We start from the raw sequence: 22619 nt of genomic DNA on the forward strand, positions 1-22619 counted from the left end.
TATGTATTGATTTCAGAAATTTGAATAAAGTATCTTTGAAAGATAACTATCCATTGCCCAAGATGGATCACATACTTCAACGAGTAGTTGGAGCATCCCACATGTCGCTACTCAATGGTTATTCCGGTTATAACCAAATTCTGGTCCATGAGGATGACAGAGATAAAACAGTGTTCACTACTCCGTGGAGAACTTTCCATTATGCCAAGATGCCTTTCGGATTGAAGAATGCTGGTGCGACCTTTTAGCGGGCCATGGATATTGCATTTGCTAATGAAAAAGATGTCTTTTTAGTTGTTTATCTTGATGATTTGACAATTTTTTCTAATTCAGATGAAGAGCACCTTTATCATTTGAAGATTGTATTTCAGCGGTGTAGAAAGTATGGTATATCTCTCAATCCAAAGAAGAGTCTATTTTCCATGGATGAAGGCAAGCTTCTCGGTCATATTATATCAAAGGAGGGCATCCGCATTGATCCAGCTCGAGTGGAAGCCATTCAGAAGATTGATTTTCCACGAAGTAAAAAGGAGATCCAATCATTCAACGGTAAGATGAATTTCTTACGTCGCTTTGTGCCCAATCTTGCAGAACATTTAAGGGAAATCACAAACATGTTAAAGAAAGATAGTGTAGTGAAGTGGACCGAGGAAGCAATTAAGTCTTTCAATTTGGTGAAATTGGCCCTTTCTTCAGCTCCGGTTTTGATCAGCCCGGATTATACTCAAGATTTCATTTTGTTTTCATTTTCCTCTGATCATACAATGGCAGCGGTCTTAATGCAGAAAAGAGACCAGCTTGAGAAACCAATTGCATTTTTCAGCAGAACCATAAGGGATGCAGCTTTAAAGTATAATATTATTGAAAAGTAAGTTGTTTCTTTGGTAAAGGAATTAAAATATTTTCGAGTCTATATTCTACATTCTCACATCCTTGCTTATGTCCCTAACGCTGTTGTTAAATATGTCTTAGTGCAAACAGATCTAGAAGGGAGACGAGGCAAATGGATCGCTGCTTTGTTGGAATATTACGTGGAAATCAAACCAACAAAGCTCATCAAAGGACCGGGGCTGGCCAAACTAATGGCTGAGTCAAATTTCCATGCCTTGGACATTAATCTAATTGCTGCTATGTCTAAGGAAGATGAAGAAAGGTTGCCCGCTCAGGTATCAGAATTTTTTCTTCTTGCACCTTGGCATTCAGACATTGTTTATGTGCTCCAAAATCTGTCACCACCACCTGGAATGCCTAAGAACAAAAGTAGGACCCTGAAATTAAAAGCTGCCAAGTTTTGTATCATGAATAATGCACTCTATTGGAAAGATCCTGGTGGTGTCTTGCTCAATTGTTTAGTTGAAGAAGAGGCAAAACAAGTTACGGAAGACTTTCACAAGGGAGATTGTGGAGGTCAACTTTTCTGGAAGACAACAGCCAACAAAATTTTGAGAGCGGGATATTATTGGCCAACTCTCTTTGCTAATTTGTACAAAACTGTTACAAACTACCACGAATGTCAGATTTTTCAAGGTAGGAGAAAATTGCAGCCTTTACCGCTCAAGTTGATTGAAGTAAGTGCTCCATTTCAGCAGTGGGGTTTGGACTTCATTGGCAAGATTCATCCTACTTCTTCAGCGCAACACAAGTGGATCCTCACAGCGATAGAATATGTTACCAAATGGATTGAGGCGATTCCCACTAGGTAGGCCATTGATTCGGTAATCATTTCATTTCTTGAAAACAATATTTTGTCTCGTTTTGGCTGTCCAAACAAGCTGATCACTGATAATGCAACAACTTTTAAATCTAAAAGAATGATTCACTTTTGTAATAAATATCAAATTAATTTGGGGCACTCAACTGCATATTATCCACAAGGGAATGGATTGGCAGAATCCTTAGATAAATCCTTGGTCAATATTATCAAAAAGCTGCCGGAAACAAACAAGAAGAGTTGGCACAAAAAGTTGGTTAATACACTTTGGGAAGACAGAGTAAGTCAAAACAAATCTATTGGCATGTCCCTTTTAGAGCTTATGTATGGTGTTGACACAGTATTTCCAACCTCTCTCGCAGTCCTGTGGTTAAACTTCTGCAGGAAGCTGGCAGTGAGGATGATCATTTGCAGCGAAGAACCAATCAAATGATCGAAAGGCAAAGGCGGACAAGTTTCAAATAGAAGACATAGTGCTGAAATGGGACGCGAGAAACGAAGATAAAGGTAAGAATGGAAAATTTGAGAATCTTTGGAAAGGACCTTTTAGAATTGCTGCATATCGGGGCCAAAATGCCTTCCTTCTGAAAGAAATGAATGGAGAAGATTGTCCAGGTGGGCTTGTCAATGGTCGGCTGCTCAAACGGTACTATTTCTGAAATGTTTTTTGCTGTCATATGTATCAATGTACATCCCAGTTTATTTTATTTCATTGTAAGTGTGTACTGTCATCATTCATTCAGTTTGGGGCCTGAGGCGAAGGCTATGAAACTGAAGTTTTATTTCAGTTTTAGTTTGAATGGTTTTAATCAGGTCTTTCAGTTGATTTCAATCTTGAAATTGAGTCAGTTTTGAGTCAGATTTCAGTCCTGAAATTGAGTCAAGAGTTTGGTTTTAGTTTGTCGAAGTTATTGACTCCATAGCCCAATGGACGAAGGCATTGCTTGCTTTCCCAGAAATCTATAGTTCTTGGCACCTCCAAGGAGCTACCATCCCCATTGGAGCCAATGTTAGTGTCGGTATCTTCATCCCTCTGTTAGTGATCAAATTCTCTTGTTGCATTACATGTTAGGTGTCTCACCCAATCAGCTGCATTCCATTAGGGTCATGGATCATCTGATGGTAGTGGCTTATTATACATTATCCCTCATGTGCTGGCCCATTTTCATTCATCTAGATCATCTGCAGTCAATTTTTGTCTTTAAATATGGAAAAGTCATTTTTAGGGTTTTAGGTCTCATTAGGTCTAGGGTTTCATCAATAAGGTCTTCAAAATGCTCAATAACGGTTAGCAGGCACATGAGGAGGTCAAATAAAGTTCTAGTAATAATAATTTCCATAATCACATGCTCAATGATTATTTTTCCTTGAAACCCTGTTTTGAGGAAAAATAGAGTATTTTATGTTTTTACGTATAAATTTGATGTAATTTCAGTTTTTTCATATGTAATAACTTTAGTGGAAACCATGGTCACCTTGCCAAGCTTCAGCAACTCCATCTTCTGCAAGGAAAACAAAAAGTCAAAGCATTCAGTTCATTAAAGGCAAAAATAAAGCAAACTACCCAAAAATAGAGTTTTAAAAGTAAGTTAAATGCAAACATTACAAAGTGGGTTTTTGATAAGTGAAAAATTAAAATCTTTTGTATATAAACCATTTGTCATGTTCAAAAATCTCATTTGCATCCAAAGGAAAAGGAGTTAACAAGAGAAAGGTCAAAAATCGCAAAGGAGGCAAAACTGCAGCAATTTGGGGCAAGTTTCAGGGGCGCGACGCATTGGGTCGTGGGCATGGTACATCCATCTGGCACGACGCATTGGGTCGCCCTCTACAGTGTAAAACTTACACATTCGCGGCACATTGAAGTGGTGCGGCACACTGGGTTTGTGGCACGACGCACAGGGTTTCAAGCCCGATTTCACCCACAAATTCATCCAAATTGCCAAATTTGCTCAATCCACAGGGGTTCAAGTAAGTCAAACATTCCTCCATGATCAGTGAATGAGTTTCTCTTGATGTTTATGGTGATTTAATGAGAAAAACTTGAAACCCTACCTCCTTGCAATTTTGGTCAAAAAAAATTGTATAGGGTTTACGAATTGTGTTTTTTCTGCTACCAATTTTACTCCTAGCCATTTCACTTCCTCCCTCTAATTACATTTTCATCAACCCATTTCCTAAAGCCCATATCCCCAAATTACTAATCCTAAATCCCACTATCCCAAACCCTAGTTAAAATTTCCCAAACCCTAATTTTCATCCCAAAAGTCTAAATACTATTCTCTAAACCTTTCTATTCCACATAAACTTGACATTAATATTCCCAAAACCCCTCATACACTTTTCCTCCACAATCCCTCATACTTTCTCATCCTTGACAGCAAAAGCTTAAAGAAACCATAAATCTCTTCATACTCATTAAGAAAATTCAAACATTGGCAAACATGGAGTCAAATCCTTCCTATGATCGAGATGAGGAGACACTCAGTGATTCTTCTAGAGAAATACAAGCACCAAGGAGACCTCACAAGGGTGGTAAACATGTACGAGAAGAGCCTACTTCACTTGCCGAGTTGCTGGCATGTCCTCTTGTTGTCCCATGCTTTCAACACCAGTCTTGTTATCAGTTCTATGAGATGACAGAGAGAGTCCAGTACCATCATGAGTTGGCCAGATTGTTTGTGCTCCATCTTCACAATGGCCAAGTCACTCTAGCAGGTGTCACATTCACCTTGACACCCAAGACTATTTCTCAAGCACCTGGCATTCCAAATGTTGGTGAATAGTGGAATAAAAGGTAGCAGATTGATAGAGAGAATTATGAGCCTTACATCAAGGCTAGTTATCAGAGGCATCTTAGCAGAGTTTTTCCCTTTAGATATCTGAAGGACACATATGCTCCCTTGATGAAACTCATAATTAAATATTTCAGCTGTGAGGGCCGGTTTTCTCGCCTATATGCCTATCACATTAGATTGTTGATGCACTTCACTAGGGTGAGAATGATGAATCTCCCCTATTTTATTTTCTGAAACATTGAGAAGATGACCACCTTAGTGCAAAGGAAGCCTCCTCAACAACAGTTAAACAGTATATATCATTTTGCACTAATCAAAATTGTGGTCTTGCATCAGCTTGGTTTACAGAACATCTCATGGGAGGATTTCATCTCACATGAGGTCTTCACATGTCCTCAAGTACCCCCAGTAGTTTTTCATGAGACAGGAGGACCTTCACATCAGCAGGAGATTCATGAGACAAAAACCACTAGTGTACCAGTGTTTGTCACCTATCAAAAGGGCACTAGAAGATTGTTTGCAGCGGAAAAACGAGTATTATCTCCACCCAGGTTGGAAGGGGTCTCGTTTCCTCCATCATCAGAGTATGTATAGGACAAAGTAAAGCGGCCATTACATGATGAGGGGCCTTCAGGAGGACAGGAGATAGATTTTATTCTTATTCAGGATGATGACACCAATTTGGGCTCAAGAAGCTCAAAGCTTAGAGAGATCATTCAAGAGCAACAAGATGACAATCAACATTTGTCTCTCAACCTAGAAAGAGCCAAGTGGATAATCAAATATCTGGAGCAAAGAAACAAACAGTTAGAGGATCAACAAACTATCATGGATCTACAAAACATACGGGAAAACTGACAAGCTGCCAAAAGGAGGAAAGTCAAGCTCACATCACTTGAACAAGAAATCAATGTTGATCATGAATCTTGGCTTGAGAGGGAAAATATCCACTTGGAAAAGATGCTAGAGAAGGTCAACAGAGAGAAAACTATGTTGAGGCACATGGCATATCATTACTTGGTGAGAAAGAAGGTGGGAAAAGCAAGAATCAAGATTTTGAAGGCCAAGTTGAAGAAGGCATCGAGGAAGTGAAAAGAGCAAGATAGACTTCAGATCTTGGCTGAGGCTTCCTTGGCCCAACACAACACTTGATGAAGGACACTCAGCCCAAATTTCAAGAAATTTGGGACACTTTTTGCAAATTTTGATAATTTTGGCTTAAAAAACAGGTTTTTCTGCCTGATGCGCCGCGCCACTTGGCATGCACTTTTTCTAGGGACCTCCTTTTGAGAAAACTCAGTATTTCTGGATTTTTCATGGAAAGATATGAATGCCCACAAATGGCCAAGAAATTTTGACAGGTATTGAGCTTCCAAAAAGGTCAAAAACACCTCAAAAATGACCTTTCTACCCCTTTTTGGACACATAGGAAGCAGTGTTGGGAGAACTTAGTTTTGGAGGGGCAAATGGAGGTCAAATTTAGAAATTTCACTTGTTCTGGAATGTAGATAGGTAGACCTTTCCAACAAGCCCACTTGGAGAAAATTTGGACACAAGAAAGACCTCCAAAATCAGCTGCAAAAAGTCGTTATGCATAGGGAAATCAGTGCGGCGCATTGGAGGAATTTTGCTCATTTTGGCCAAAAAACTCTATTTTTCGCGTAGTTTCTTCACAGTTTGAATTTTCTGCTTATAATTGTCAAAATCATGATGTAATTTAATATTAAATGATGGATTTTGATGTAATTATGCTAAATTTTCACTCATAGAGGTAGATTCATCCATCAAAAAGTAGTTTGCAACTAAATGAATCAGTTTCCTCGTTTTTAGAGGCAAGCTGTTCCACTGCCTACTTTTTAGTTCTTAGTTTAGATTTTGTTGGAAAAACTCCTAAAATTATGAGATCGACCCCTAGAGGCTAGGATTAGTTGTTGGTTGCCTATATCTTGTAATTTTTCAGTCATTGGCATGGTTGGACTTTTGGGAAAGCTTGGAGCTTCATTGTATACTCATTTCAGTGGTTTGGCAAAGGAATAGACTAGGGTTTGCAACACTTTATGGGATTCTTGTGGCATATTGCTTTGGTATTGTGTTTCCTTTTGTAATTGTAAGTTTACATGTGATTTATGTATGCCATTATCTCTCTTTGCCTCATCTTAACTAAATCAAACAAGGATAAAAGGTAGAATACACTGAAAGTGCAGTGCTCTACCTAGGGTTTGTTTAGTTATCTATGTTTTCAGCTGTTTGGAGAGGATCCTTGAGACTTTCATGCCCTATTAAACTCCTCACTAGTCTAAAAGCTATTTATCTCAGTCAATTTGAAGTACCAAACCATTTTCCTACCTTGCCCCATAGAGATCTCTGCAAAACTGAGCCTCATTCCCTGGACCCAAATCTGCCTTTCACATTTGAGCCAACAAAACATCATCAAATTCAATCAAACACCTCTGTACACATACCTAGCCTAAAATCAGTCATTACATCAGTCATCTCAAGCTTCATAAGCCATATTTTCTTAGATTGACAAGGATAGATCCCTCTCTCGACCTGGTAGGGCTAGCTACCAGGTTAAGCATGGTTTGATGTTACCCTAGATCCTACCTTTCTCAGCGTGAGGTAGATTTAGGCCCTAACATTGACTATCATTAGCTTGGCCTAAATCCCTAAACTTAGTTGCAAACTGTGAGTGAAAACCAAGCTTAGTCTCGTCCCTAGACCATCGCACTGTCTCTCATTGGCAATCTGGATGCATCGTACCTCCCGTGTGTTGCAAGTGAGATGCATCTCTGTTTCCCTGTGTTACAGGTGCGATGATTGACTAAGACTGTTTCTGCCTCCAGATTTTGGTTTTTTCTTCATTGTCTTCAGCTTTATTTAGTAGTTTTGCTGTCTATGATCAGTACATCATTGTTGAAACCATCTTCCTTTGCATTATTTCAGCCTCCATCATAAGGAATTGTGAATGTTTTTTATGTATTTTTCATCATTTACATTTCTACTTTGCAAATTGTAGCTTAATCGAACTGTCGTCTTTTGATTTGAAAGTGTCACAAGTGTCGTTTTCAGTCAAGAAAAAGAGTGTCATAAAGAATTCCTCTTTTAGATAGTCGATTACACTTTTGCCATTGTATTTGATTTGAATTAATAGTATTTCAAGTGTCAAAAACAATTTGAAATTCGAAATCGCAAAGTGTCGTCTTAGCCTTCCTTTCGTTTTTGAAGAGAAAATTGTTGGTACTGTCACTTTGAAAGAAAATAATTCAGATCTATACTTAGTTTTCTTTTTTTCATTCTCACATTAAGGAAACTGAAAAACAATACATGCATGTGCATTTGCATTTAGACTGCATGCTGAAATTGATTTAGGAAAAGTGCATCTATTGTGTGCTCTCTGCTCTATTTTAAAAGAATTTCATTTCTCTTTCCTTAGTAGCTAGGATTTTCATTGCAAAAAGAAGGTGAACGACTGTTTATCATCTTAGATTGCACATTTAGGAATTGTATATCTACATCACGTGGTGAACCTTAAAGGAAAACTTCTTAAGAAAGATCAACTGTAAAATAAACCTCAATGAACATAAAAACGCTTTGGAACCTAACGCACAACATTTAGAAGTCTAGGCTAGAGACATATTCCGGCGTTGTAAAGCCTGGTAACTATCGCTTTCATCATAGGTTGGGTGATTCCTCCTCTTTGAGATGACAAGTGCCAGTACGGACTTGTGCTCCCATGCATCGTCGGGTATATATTGGGAGACCACAATAGGCTACATCCTTTATCCGTAGGAAGCCGTGTCTACTGCCCTATCAATCGCAATGCACTAAAAACAACATTCGGGAAGATTGAATGCCATACCGTAAAAGGTATTCTGCAGTTTTTCAATTGATTTGGTGATCCCTCTGTCTAGATTTCGAGAGTAGTCACTTTCGTTCCTTTTTAGACTCCTTAAAAGAAAAGGTCCATCTGAGCACTTGTCACTTCAGGCTCATTAAAAATCGAAGGTGACTAGAGTCATCTTTAGCTTTTTCTCAACTCTTAAAAATTGAAAAAGCAAGTTGTGTCAAAGTGTCATAAAATTTATTTTAATCAAAATAATGTCACTGTTCCCTCGTTGGTATTAGGTTGAGAAAATGGAGTCTACCAATCAAGGATTTCCCCTTGGGGGAAATCCTAGTCCCTTCTCCTCTTGGGGAGATGTTGGTGCTCCACACATGGCTACGTTGTCCCTTCCAGAACTCACAATTGGCCTGCCAGTATGGCTTTTCTCAACCTCTGTCGTTCAAAACACCGCAATTCCTCAGCAATCAAATCAGCAACCAGATGATCCTGAAGTTGCTCCCCCACCTTCTACTTTGTTTGTTTTTCCCTCTCCTTCTTCCTCTTCGCTTGCTGAAGATCGTAATGCTAAAAATCAAGTAACTGAGAAGAAGAAGAAGAAAGGGAAGGAGAAGAAGAAGAAGAATCCAACGACGAAAGGGGGCAACCATGCATCATCTGGCGAAAATCCACACACTGTACCATCCAAGCCTAAATCTCCATGTGTCATTTGCAAGGGGGACCACTATCATCGAGATTATCCCTGCATCCCACGTATCCTAAGGGACTGGTCTCCCTGCTTGCATAATCTGGTGTCTTCAACCTTTGACGATCATGTTGAGAGCACACCATCAACTAGTGAAAATGAAGCCAATGGAAAGAAAGGAAGATCTAAATTTCCTTGCAGACTGTGTGAAGGCAATCATGTCCTCCACCGTTGTCCTTTTCTAGATGAAGCTGAAAGAGTCTTGGATAACCATCCTGCTTCACCGCAATGACTTCCTCCTGGATACAAGAAACTCTTGCCGAGTCCATCGCTAGTTGAAAATTCGACTGACACACCATTGTTGTCGGTCGAAGCACCTATCATTAAAGATAGACCCTTTGAGTCCACACTGGACGAAAGTAAATAGGTCGAGATAGCGGTCGACCCAATCTTGTCTTCAGAAGGTCCACCTTCAGATGATACTATCACCAAAGAGAATGAGAACGACATTGTTCAAATTCTTTTCATTAACACAGAATCCGATGAACATGGGGGAAATATACCCATTCCTTTACCGTAGGAAGGAAGTTCATCAGAGATTTATCTGGCCATTTACTTGGTCCCTCCTCCAAGCAATCTAGTCGTTTCCTTTGATTAGAATCTACTAGGCAGACCCTGCCTACCATCTAATGTACCATTCCAAATCATAGTACAAGCTTACAAAATGATCATGGTTGGTACTATCATATATGAAGGGGCTTCTGTGAGTATCCTTTCCTCAACTACTTAGAAAGCGCTTGGTTTTCCATCACTTCTGCCTAAGATTCAAAATCTGATAGGCTTCAACAAAGAAACCAGTTGACCGTTAGGGATCCTTCCAAATTTGCCTATAACTTTGAGAAGGAAAACCATTCATCTAAACGTGATGGTAGTCCAAGGGCCTTTATATTACAATCTACTCCTTGGACGTGACTACATTTATAACATGGGAGCTATTGTTTCCTCACTCTTTCAAGTGATGTGTTTTCCGCATGAAGGCATAGTGGTCTAGCTCGTAGACCAGCTTTCATTCCCCAGTTCAAACACAGCTACTAGTCAAGTGCCATCCCCGACTAGTCTTCTTGCACAAGGAATGTCTCATCAATCTCCATTCCGTCCACCTGATGAGCGCGAGCGATTCAGTGATTGTGACTGAAACCCAGGAGGCATGCACCCTGGTCTGATTCGGCAGGAAAACCCCAGATATAAGCTAGGTTTCTGCGTGGGATATATGACTAGTCTGATACCCCTGTCTGTTTAGGAAAATGGATTTAGACTGGAAAAGGATTCCCCCGTCAAAGGTTATGTGATTGGAACTGACAACAGTCACCTTTGTCCATTTCGATAGACATCGCCAAGGAAGTGTTTTCTCTGTTACGCAGATGGAAAAATCTTGCTAATGCAAGAACTTCCGTATGGTAACCTGGAAACTCTACTTATACCTGGGGCCATGCAAACCTTTTGCATGCAAGTGAAAAGCAACCTTTTATTTTCTTAGTTTATAGGCTCTCAACCCTTTAAACTCATAGGTTGGTCATTCTTAGCTTACATACAAAAGGCTCCGAAGCGAAGTTTCAAATGGGGCAAGCTCCCTAACAAATGAATGTATCGATGAGACATCCTTATTATACGACTGACATGAGCAGTTTTACGCGATGTTCAAGCTCGTTAAAAAATAAACCTAGCAACGAGTAGGTTTACGCGAAGTTCAAGCTTGTTAAAAAATAAACCTAGCAATGAGCACATGTTCCCCCAGAGTTCAAGATCATTAAAAAATTAACCCACCTTCGGTAAATAACCATTGCGATCACATAATTATCAAATTTTGAGCCTTGGTCGTGTTCTTACCATCACCTCCACTCTTTTTTAGCCGATCATATGCCTCCATTTGATTGTTTACCCTTTTAAGGAACAACTATGACGAGTGATTCTATTAGCCACCTTCTTTACACTGCCATGATCAAAAAGTTCCAAAACTTACCTGGAACCAGTTGCTATCCAAAAACATCGCTCATTCCTCAAAAAACAAGTCTCCTTTAAGCTCTTTTCATCTGACTCGTAAAATATGAAAATATTGCTGAGCAATTGGCCTCTCCAGCTCATTAAAGTGATTGGAAGTGCCATCCCTCCTCTAGATTTTAATATTTCTAGACCTGAGGGATCATTACATAAAAATATCGAATGCTTGTCTTGTTCGACTCATTAAAACTATCGAAAAGTCATCCCTTTTGTATTATTTTATACTTTTTCGGACTTAAGGGATTATATTATGAAAAAGGACTACTGGAGTTGCCTTTACGTCTCTTTTTAGACTCTCTAAAATTGAAAAGGACCGAGTTATCTTTGTTGTTAAACTCGTTAAAACAATAGCGACAAACTTTTCCATGCAGACAAGAGTGAGTTTCACTATCGCTAGGCTCGTTAAAACATAGCGACAGGTTTGCCCAAAGGGAAAATTATAGAACAAGCATATGTTATCCTCCTCAAGCTTAACAAAAATAAAGAGGTACTGGTTAGCAATGACTGGGGAAAAAGGGAAGAAAACTTGAATAACTTCATTGGTAGCAGGTCGCTCTTGAACATGACACTTTTACTCCATCACCATTATTGAGTCGGGTTGGGTTATTCCGTTCACCGGTCATATCACCATTGGTCCGTTGTACCATCCATTTTGGGGTTAATTCTAAAGATCCATTTTAGTGTCACTGATATGTTCAAGAGAAGTCGCTCATAGAATTCACCAACCTAGCTAACGCTTCATTCCTTGCAATACCTTCACTCTCCATTTTTCATGACCACCACCCTCAACCTTGTATCATCAGATCGTTTTCACCTCCACAAAATCATTTTCTTTATTCCGTGTCGTAGATGTGGGATTCATTAAGGCCCTCTTACAACGGGTCACTTCTTGTCGACATCAGTTCATTATCCAAGAAGTTGACTTAGGAACAACCCTTTTAGTACTTTGAAGCTCTCATGCCTCAATTGCAAGTTTCTCACTTCCGGCGACAGGTTTACATCAATGGCCTTCGACCGAAATATTTTGTAGGGTGTTCAACATCGATTCATGTATTCACACCACATGAATTGTACTGCAGTACCTTGAGGGTCATTATCATTATCAGTGATTCCTCTCGTGCCTGTTAACAACTTACATCATTGGTTGGTAATCAGGCGATGTCTTTCAATGTTCGACATCAGAACATCTTTTCACATGGATCAACTTGTACTTCGGGTGAAGATTAAACGAGTTTGAAGACCCCAGTTCTAGTTTCATCCATATGGGCTGCGATATATTTAGGAAAATGAAGACATCAAATGTACATCACAGCTGCACAAATAATCACCCAAACTAAGGGATGATGGCTCTACCAGAATCATCAGTTTTCCACACAGACGATTATCTGTCTTATGTACATGAAAATGAATTTATAAAGCTGAGCATGGGAATGCTCGCCTCAGCTAGATCATGAAAATATTATGAAGATAATGTATTGTATTGTATCTTATTACAAGTCACCTTCCAGTTCGAAAAACCTCAGATCCTCATTATAAAGCAGTTCACCCAACATCAGAAGATTTATGACCTCATGCTTTAGGGGGCAACTGTTATAGACATATTTGGGCACTGCAACCCCAATCACATATGTCCATAAACCAAGGGCTTATAAACCCCTAAAAGTGTTGTTTCCTACCCTAAAGGAACAAGGTCAACTGATTACATCATTTCCTAGAAGTTCTCCCTGAAAAACTGCTTAGAACTGGTCAAAACTGGACATACAGACTGCTCCATGCTGAGGATGTGATGCATCTCACCTGTTACAAATGGGGGGTGCGATGCATACTGAAAATCCCTTCTATGGGGTGCGATGAGTGAGAGAAAACAAATGGCAGAAGCAATTTACTAGGTTGAAACTCAAAGAATCTTCTAGAAACTGCTCATATGACACTTGCCTCTCTGAATTCGCCCAGGGATGAGTAAGAGATCATGAAATATCCAAGTGTAACCAAGAACTATCAGTGAAATGACACTAATCAAAATCCCAGAAGCTGACTCACTCTCCTACAAACATCTATATATGGATCCCTCATCCCAGAGATCCAGAGGCTGGAAGTTTGTAATTTTCAAGGAAGTGTTGTTGGTTTTTCTTTGAAGACATTCTTGGGTGATATTGTTTTGTATGAGGTGAAGAGGGCTTTCATGCTGGGAGGATGATGCTGGATCAGACAGCTTGGTTGTAATCCTCTCTTCTACTACTTCTATCAATAAAGCTATTTGAGTTTTCCTCCATATTCTTGTATATCTTTGAATCTTGTATTTGTATATGCATTTATATGGTTAATGTACATCTGATCCTACATTGCTTATGGTTATAGATCCCTATGCTTTGATGGTATTTTTCTACTTTGACTCTACAGGTGTTCTTTGAAGTGGGACAAGTGAGAAAGGAGTGGTGAAAGCTCTATCAAGGGAGAGAGGAAATGAGCAAGGAGACTAGCGTAGACTGAGGTTGGTACTCTCTACTTCTCTCTCATCTATCTCTCATAAAGGAAAACACAAGTAACTTTAGTTTGTTTGTTTCTAAGATAGTTACCTGTCTTGTGGGACTAGCAGCTCTGAATGGACACCAGTTTTCCCGATAACAATGTGTCCAACCAATTGCATCAATATTACATAATGTTCATAAATAATAACACGGGGCTGTAAAATAGAGCCTTAGCATGGGTAGCTATCTAAGTCAAAATGGGCATCACAGATGCTCATGTGACGACCTTGTGAAACCCCTCAATAACAATTAGAGTTGAAAAAGATTCAACTGTCCACCATGGAAAATAGAATTTGAACCCGGATATGCTATAAGGTGGTACCAAAACCAAAATATTGGCAAGCAATTGATTAGTGCACTATCAATTCCACTTGAAGGTGCTAGTATAAGTTTCATGCATATAAATACCCTAGTGAATATAAAAGTCTCACTCTTCCAATTTGCTACCTTTTCATCTTCCAAACCAATTAGTTAACTTGAAAATAAAAGACTCAAAACTTCAGAAACTGTTTCCCTCATGATATTTGTACTTTATTTTTTTTTTTTGTAATTTGAGAAAAATGTCCTCTAAATGTCAAAGTTTTATATATTTAATCATTTTTTACTAGTACTAAAAAAATTTCATGATATATATTGCAGCTCACAATATGACCAGACAAATGAGAAATAAATAAACGAATGGAATAATTGCCTTTGCCCTTTTGCTATTAATATTTCCTTTCTAAATGGCACCACATTTCTAAAGATGCTCACTCCTTTCACAACTGGCTAGTGACCACAAAAGTTGCAAAGAAAGTTGAGGTTCCTTTTATCCAAAACTAGAGACACATTATTTTTCACGGCATTTTTATTAAACACTAGAATAAGGGTAAAAGTGTATTCTAATATTTTCACTAGTCTTTTATTGACTAAATAAGCTTTCATTCTAAAATCCCAAATTCTCTACGAATTGATCTTCTTATTTAATTTAAGATCATTAAAAACAACTATCACAGTAAGCCTTACACAAGTACATGTTATTCAATCTATGTTTTCACTAGATAATTCCACCACTCATAGAATAATCATTAACGTGACATACAGGATATTTCAACACATCCTAATCTGAATTCCCAAGCTTCATAGTCGTTTACTTCTCAAACTTGAGATTTGTTATTGTGACTTCCTCCATGAAGAATGACAAATATACTATCTGAAAGATAATCCTACTATCCGAATGGAAAATCTACTGTATCTTAAATAAGAATAATGATAATCTGCTATCAACATAATTAAAAGCCACCCTCGTATGTAAAATATAACTGACTACATTCTTTATATTGGGACACATTTTGGGTATAAATTACTGGCTCAAAAACTGCAATTTTTAGTGCAAATATTGTTCACACCATCCATATATTTAATAGACACTGAGGTGGGCAACAAACAAGACCTCAGGTACAGATTAGTGGGAACAAAACTGCAATTTTCAATGTAAATATAGTTCACATCATTCTTCAATCAGAATTTTGAGACCATTTCAAAGTTTGTTCAAAACGTTCAAGTGACACATCCTTCAGCCAAATTTAATCATTGTGATGTGGCAGACTTAACTATACAATTAATGAACTTGGGCTGCATGTTGAAATAGAATAGCTACATCTTCACAAACCAATCATCATAGCTTGACCATAGATCCCTCTGAATGTCGGGAAAGTGACCTTGCCCATAACCTGCTAACTTTCCTATCATTAATTCTTTGGTTCATGTGCCAAAGTCATCCAATCATAATCATATAGTTTCCATGCATCTTCTCAGAGATATAACGAATCATCAGAGTCATTGGATCAACATCCTTCATCATGGGCTTCCTTCATGTAATAATCATTAGGCAAGACAAGTCATCAAGAGTTATGCCAGTGATTCTATAGCTCCCTCTGAAGTTTTACTTCAGTTGGTCCTCTCTATCATTATTTGTATAGTGCTTGCACAACAAAACTTGAATACTTCCACAGGTAGTACTGCCCAATTAAACCATCCAAAAAAATGTTTAAGCTCTCTAAAGGATATTGCATATTACACTAACACATTTTGGAAAGAAAGTACAATTCCAAAATAGTTTGCAAAATAGGGTTTTCGTTGAAAATATTGCTGCACACTTCCACCCTCGAGCTGCTGAAGTTCTTTTTAACACAATCTGATAAGATTGATTGGTAATTGGGTCTCAGGTTTTGGTGTTGAGGGTCTCTTTGCATACTTTGTAGTAATGTCCAACGCAACCATCCTTTGGGATGTCTTAAAGATACATTTCATTACCTTTATTCTCAGGTTTCACAAAAGTAACATTTCTGGGTTTTGGGGTTTGGAGAGTAGTTTTTCCTTTATCTGGATTTCTTGTCTCTAATCTGATCACTTTCGTCAAAGTCCCCCAAAATGGTTTCTGCAATTTTTCTTTATTCATCATCTCCAAAATGGTTTTGCAAAATTTCTTTATTGCTGGAAGTTTCTCATGCTCTGCACCTTAACTAAAGATTTCTAAGTTAGAGACGTTGAAATCGCTCTAATATTCCAAAGCAAGAACCTAAACTTCAAACCCTAAGAAAACAAAACAATAAAATTATAAATTACTTTCAATTTACAATATTAAATTACCAAAAAAAGAAAAAGAAAGAGAACCTACCGGTTTAACAATGGGATGATATTGCAAATATTTCCTAATCAAAAGTTGTAGCCAATGTTAGTCTTTTGAATAGAGTATATTCCAAACACTTTTTATTCCTTCAATGTTAAACATGAGCTTAATGATGGGATGATATTGCAAATATTTGTTAACCAAAACTTGTACCTAAAGTTTGTCTTTTAAACAGAGCATATTCCGAACTCTTTTCGTTGCTTCAAAGTTAGACATTAGCATTGGATGTTTGATTACCAAAATATCCAAGTTGCATCAGTGGTGGCACAGAGTAGTCCAATCCACAGGCTTGAAACTTGTTACCAAAGTTTGTCTTTATGCAAATTCTTTTTGTTTCTTCAATTTTAGTCATTAACATTGGATATCTGATTACCAAAATCTCGAAGCAGTCCAATCCAAAAGGCTTGAAATTATGATTCTAACTATTAAGAGGAGACATAAATAATCAACAAATACTTTTATTTGTCATTTTAATTCCCTTCTTTAGAGCATGGAGTGGAAAAATATTACTGAGCATTTTGCCAAGCGTTGCCATCAGGGTAACCATTCTAGAAGCCAAATTAAGGAGTCGTACTATCCAAGTCCCCGCATGCTAAAATTTTGTTTAAGAAGACATTCAATCTTTGGACTTCAGTGATCTTAAATATGCCAATATATTTAATTGATTTCCAATATTAATATTGATTTCCACAATATACACTAAGCCTGCATGGATTAGTGTCTTGTGAGCTTAAATATATTAAATTAATCCCAGGTCCAATGCTTAATAATAAATACTATTGTAGTTTTCCAACCATCTACCTGCCTAGAGGACTTCTCCCATAACAATGAAATCATTTATGAAAAATCAATGACTTACTCTGAAATTCTCGGTTATTTAAATACCATTGAAAATACCAACTCCTACTAGCCATTTTAAAATACATAACATGCCATATAACATAAAATTTAAGAGAAGGTTTTATACATTAATTTGATATCTAGGTAAATTTTGATTTTAAATCAAATCACTACCATTATAATATATTGTTGTTATTAAAAGAGAGAAAATAACCTTAATGAACTCCATTTAAAGTAGAAAAGAAATCTACCACATTTTATTTACATGCATATCAAAAGTTCCTCTTCATACTATCATAGGCATTGTGACTGCCTCTTTAACTATTATGACAAGCCCCTTTAACCTTGTTTGATTACAGAGATGAGTTCTAACATACAATGATTCTGTTTGTAATAATTTGCTATAAGAATTGCTGCTTGCATAAAGAAATGGGTCTCTAATCCCTGATTTTTATCATTCTTCCTGACTTTAGGCACTAAGGCTATAAAATTGTATTAATAAGGAATATGAGTGAGATATTTTTTTTTTGCAAGTTGATTCCAAATACCAAAATTCTAGAGACCGAAGTTGGTAATAGGATTTTTTTTCATATTGTTTATATCTTTTTACACTACAAACATATGGGAGAGATAAATGAAACCGATATCCCAGCACCAATAATATAATTTGAAGCCAGTATCCTAGATTTATTTTATGGCAACACCTGCAGGTTTAGCGGACATCCAAAGGGAAAATGATCATGTTACAGGCTACAACTACACCCTTGAGTTTTTATGAGTCTTCTTCAAGGTAGTTGAGATTTCTGCTCCAATAATTTGGCTTTGTTATGCATATTATCAATGAAACTGGAACTTTCATTCCCACTTAGCCCATTTTCAAAAAAGTTCTCTCTTTTTTATTTCACTAGTTCAAAATCTACCACTCTGGAAACCATCCCTTTCAAAGTAGTCTGAATGAAGAACCATCCTTTAGGACATGGGACCAACCAACTCATCCTACAACAATTTTCATTCTGCCAAAGTTATTAAGGAAGATAATCCCTATTGCTAAATACTCCTTATTTAACTTTTTGCAAATTTTCCTCCACCTCTCCTAAGAAGTTCTTGTATTCAACAAATTCTTGGATGCTCTTTGCCACCGAACTTCAGCTATGAAAGTTTCTCTTTAATGATGCTCAATGGAAGTCGACCATTCAAAACCTCAGCTAAGGCCAATTTCTGGACTGAATTTTTCTTTACTGCTTGCAAGCTCAAGTTCATATCTTGCTTAGCTGAGCCAACCCTACTGGATATTACTGGGTGGATCTTCATTTTAGAGTGATATATATACTAATAATAATAATTTATTAATCTATTTTAAGATCACAACAAAACCAACATCAAATTGGTGTATGAGACCTCTTTGTTTGTGGGACTATGGAGGCATGCATACTCTAACACTTTCTGATTTGATTGCTAAAGTCTATGGAGGTATACATACTCTACCCCTTTCTAGATTTGAACTTCTGACCTCTTAGAAAGAAACACATGTTCTTAACCCTTAGGCCCACTCAAGCAAGTCTAATTCAAATCATTCTTAACTTGCCTTATCAGAATCAAAGATGTAATTGAGGATCATTCGACTGCTAAAGTCTACAGAGGTATACATACTCTACCCCTTTCTAGATTTGAACTTGTGATTTCTTGAGAAGAAACCCATATTCTTAATTATTAAGCCTGCTCAAACAAGTGAAGAAGTGTTACTTACCTTCAAACCAGTCTTAACTTGCCTTATCAGATTCAAAGATGCAAGTGACGATCAAATTTAAATGCCGCTCTACCTTCTGGACCGTCCATGTCCATAGGACAGGCATCTAAAAGGACTAGATAATGATAAATTTGAAGCCAATGAAATCACACAATAAATAATTTTGTTACACATGCTCATGTCCACAAGAAAATAAAATAGCTTAGCAGCTTTGACATCATGCCATTGGTGATGATCCAATCAAGTAAATGGTTGATCAGCTTGCTAGTCTAACACAGGGAGGTTTAGATACTGATAGAAGCACTGCAAGCCCATGTTACCCCAAATGAGAAACATGAAAGGGAATGCAAAATGGATCCTGCGTGGAAAACATATATTCTCGGGTTTCACAATGAAAAAAATCACAGCTAGCGTAGTATCTAGCAAATAGGTGGTTGTAGAAGAACTGGTGGAGCCTTGGACACTTTCCCTCTACATTGATTGTCCAAATAGGAGATTCTAGTTTGGGCCAAGACAAACAGTGAGATCCATTTCACCATTTTGTCAACATCTGAAATCAAACTACTAATCTATTTACTCATTTTATAACTAAAAATAATGTTATGCACCATTTTAGATATTCGTGGCAGAAGTGTATCCAGCTTTTAAACAATCTATCAATGACTGATACCTTGTTACAACTAGGAGAAGTAGAAATTCCTCCTGGTAGGATTGTTGGATTTGCTAGATGAAAACCTTGATTCTCATTATGGGATATTTGAGAGATGTCAACTCTTTGGAAAGGGCAATGGTAATTACCTTAAGAATGTGTTGGATTTCAATTTCTACACCAATCAATCTCGGGTTTTCCAATTCCAAAATATTTGTTTATTCATGTGACATTCATTGCTTTCGAAGCAAAATACAAGGAATTAAATAATTAATTTAATTTGTCTTCCATCAACCATACATTCATTAGTTGTGAACCTAAAGTTAAAGCTTTATTTAGACTCTAGCATTCCCATCATAAGGAATGCCTATTATCCCTAATGTCTTGAAACTAAGTTCATCGTCTACTACCTAAAAAATACCCATCATCGATCTCTTCTTCTAGCATTCTCTCAATTGAATACAGAGGCATCTTTACATTTACAATCAAATGTTGACTAGAAGTCATTTCATAAACAAACTACTTGGCCAGACCCGATGAAGGGGCAACGGCAACTAAGTCCATTAGCCTTAAAGCTAAAAAAAAATCTTTACACTGAATAAAACAAAATAATCGCATTAGTATAACTTTTATAAACATGAGCCTGCGACATTGTATTCTTCTGCACTAATCATACTTGCAAGAATTCTTCAGTGATCTGGATTTCATGAGGGTCACCGAGTCCAAATCAATTTTGTAGTAACCACGCTTCCTGAATTTTGTTTTAACAAGCTTACCCAAGACATAAGCCTTGGATTTGATATCAAATGTTAAGTCTAAAGGAATGCCACCCACTGCATCAACGCTAGTCAAGCTAGCACCACCTCTGTAGAGAGGCACTTTCTTGCCCTACAACACTACATCTATAGTGCGATGGGTTCTCCTAGACTGATAAAAATTCTGTACCTAGCCTGAGGCAACTACAAGTTGATAGTACATCAGATCCATGGGTGTGGAAGTCACATGAACCCCAAAGAATGTGGCAGGGTTGTAGAAGCGCATTTTTAAAGTAGCGTTTAAGGATATCATCTTGGTGGGCACTCCGGTTGCATTTGACCCCTTCGACACATAGAAATCATGGAAGATAATACTCTGCGCAGTGACTTTTGGTTTGTAGGGCCTGCTGGCACCCCACGGAATGAGTGAAGACATTATGAAAAGAAGAGAAAAACACAAGATAAAGAGAAAAACATAACACTGCCTCGGTTAGCTCTTCTCATTGTCAAATTCATCATACGGTCCTTCCTCTTCTATGACACTGCACTGGTTCCAGCCCTTATTTCCTTTTCCATGGCGTCCATCATGTGGCTGCACTTTCCGGGAGCCAGGCTTCAATGACCCCGAAAACCTGCTAGTGGATGACTCCCTGGAATGGCGCCAGAGGGACAAATTTGAATGAGGGGGTGACCCCATGGGGCTGAGAATAGGGGTGGACTGAAATGACATCTTTTCCCCATCATGAGAATCCCGGGAAGGACTCTACACATAGTATATAGGTCTTCTAGGTGAGCAGGTTGGGGATGAAGGTACCAAACTGGTCACCTCTGAATCTGATTTTTCATGCATTTTTGTTTCTCCTCACAAACACACAAGCCTTTGCTCTATGCTTGCAATAACTGAACTAATTGGTTGAACACCTGGTTGTCTCATTTGAAAAAAAAGTTTCAATGCTTCCTTAAAAAATCCATGGCTCGCATAAGCTGAAATCATGGCAGTCCACGAGACAACATTTTGTTTAGGCATTTCGTCAAACACTTTACGGGCATCCTCCAGATTTTCACACTTGATATACATTATCACAAGTACGTTACCTAAATACATATTTGGATTAAATCCCATTGAATGATGTGAGAATGGACTAATTTCCCTTGGGATGGAGACTTATTATTTAAGCAGAGCTACAAGAGAAAAACATAAGTGGAGAAGTTTGCATGAATGCCTTTCATCTGCAATAAGTGAAGTGTTTCGTTGCGTTGCCCAGTGTTGCTTCCATAACAACTCTTTATATAACCCAATTCAGGCAGAATATCAGTTATCTTGGTGTTAAAATAAATGTTAATGGCCTCGACTCTATGATGGAACCAGATCAACTTCTTCCTCTAGCATTGAGCCATAAAAATTGTAATCGACTTTAGCATTCCTAAAATACCAGAGCAATCTCATGTTTGAAGCATGGATTGTGTTTGTGATCTTGCTCTTTTTCACAGTGGTTTTGCATTAAAGAGAGCGCTAATGGAATGATCAACTGGCTGTTAAGCGAAACCATTTTTTTAAGTCTTTGGTTTCTTTAACAGAGGTAAAAGTTAATGTATCATTCTCAATCTAAAAACCAATTGTTATATATATATATATATATATATATATATATATATATATATATATATATATATATATATATTAGCATTATAAGTCCTTATGAGGGTTACAAGCTCTTTATAGCAGAATTTGGGTTTAGTGGGTTTTGGGTCCAGATTTTGAACCAAAGCTTTGATACCATGTGTAAGGCCCTATCCTAGGGTCTTCTAATAGATCTATTTTCTCTGGAAATTAAATACAATAAGAGGCAATAATTTAATTTCTTACAGGACATTTAAACAATGAAAATTTACCATTTGCATTCTAATCCTCACAACTTATAGTGAACATTTCATTTCAATAATTTACATGAGTAAGCTATGCATAGAGGAATAGCTATACCAGTGGATGGAGATGCCCTTGATCTTCTGCTCCTGCTGAAATGCTCCTCTCGACTACCGACTAGATTTACCTCCCAACTAACTAGGAAATAATTCCTAGCCCAGGAAACCTCCACAGCTTCCCTAGCCCTCTGAGCCCAAGTCCAACCAGATGTAGTGTGTCCAAAATGAATAATCCAGACTAACATAAACAATATTTCCATCCTCTCAACTAACCCTAGAAACCTCCACAGGTTCCTTAGGTCTCCAAAATCACAGAAACCCTAAAATCACATCCAACCCAAATCACAGCCAACCCCAAAATCAAAGCAATACCCCACATGCCCTTTTCTCCCTTCCTCTTTCCCTTTTTATAC

The 22619-nt window shown here is 37.7% G+C and overlaps 1 pseudogene; it reads right to left on the reverse strand.

The window, feature by feature from the left end:
* Positions 1-20153: 20153 nt before the first annotated feature.
* Positions 20154-21133, reverse strand: LOC149159005 (uncharacterized; annotated as a pseudogene).
* Positions 21134-22619: the final 1486 nt, after the last annotated feature.

This window comes from Pinus tabuliformis, chromosome 5_2 (genome assembly GCF_031772625.1).
Source record: "Pinus tabuliformis cultivar Carrire ecotype Pingquan chromosome 5_2, CPIR1, whole genome shotgun sequence".
NCBI lineage: Eukaryota > Viridiplantae > Streptophyta > Pinopsida > Pinales > Pinaceae > Pinus > Pinus tabuliformis.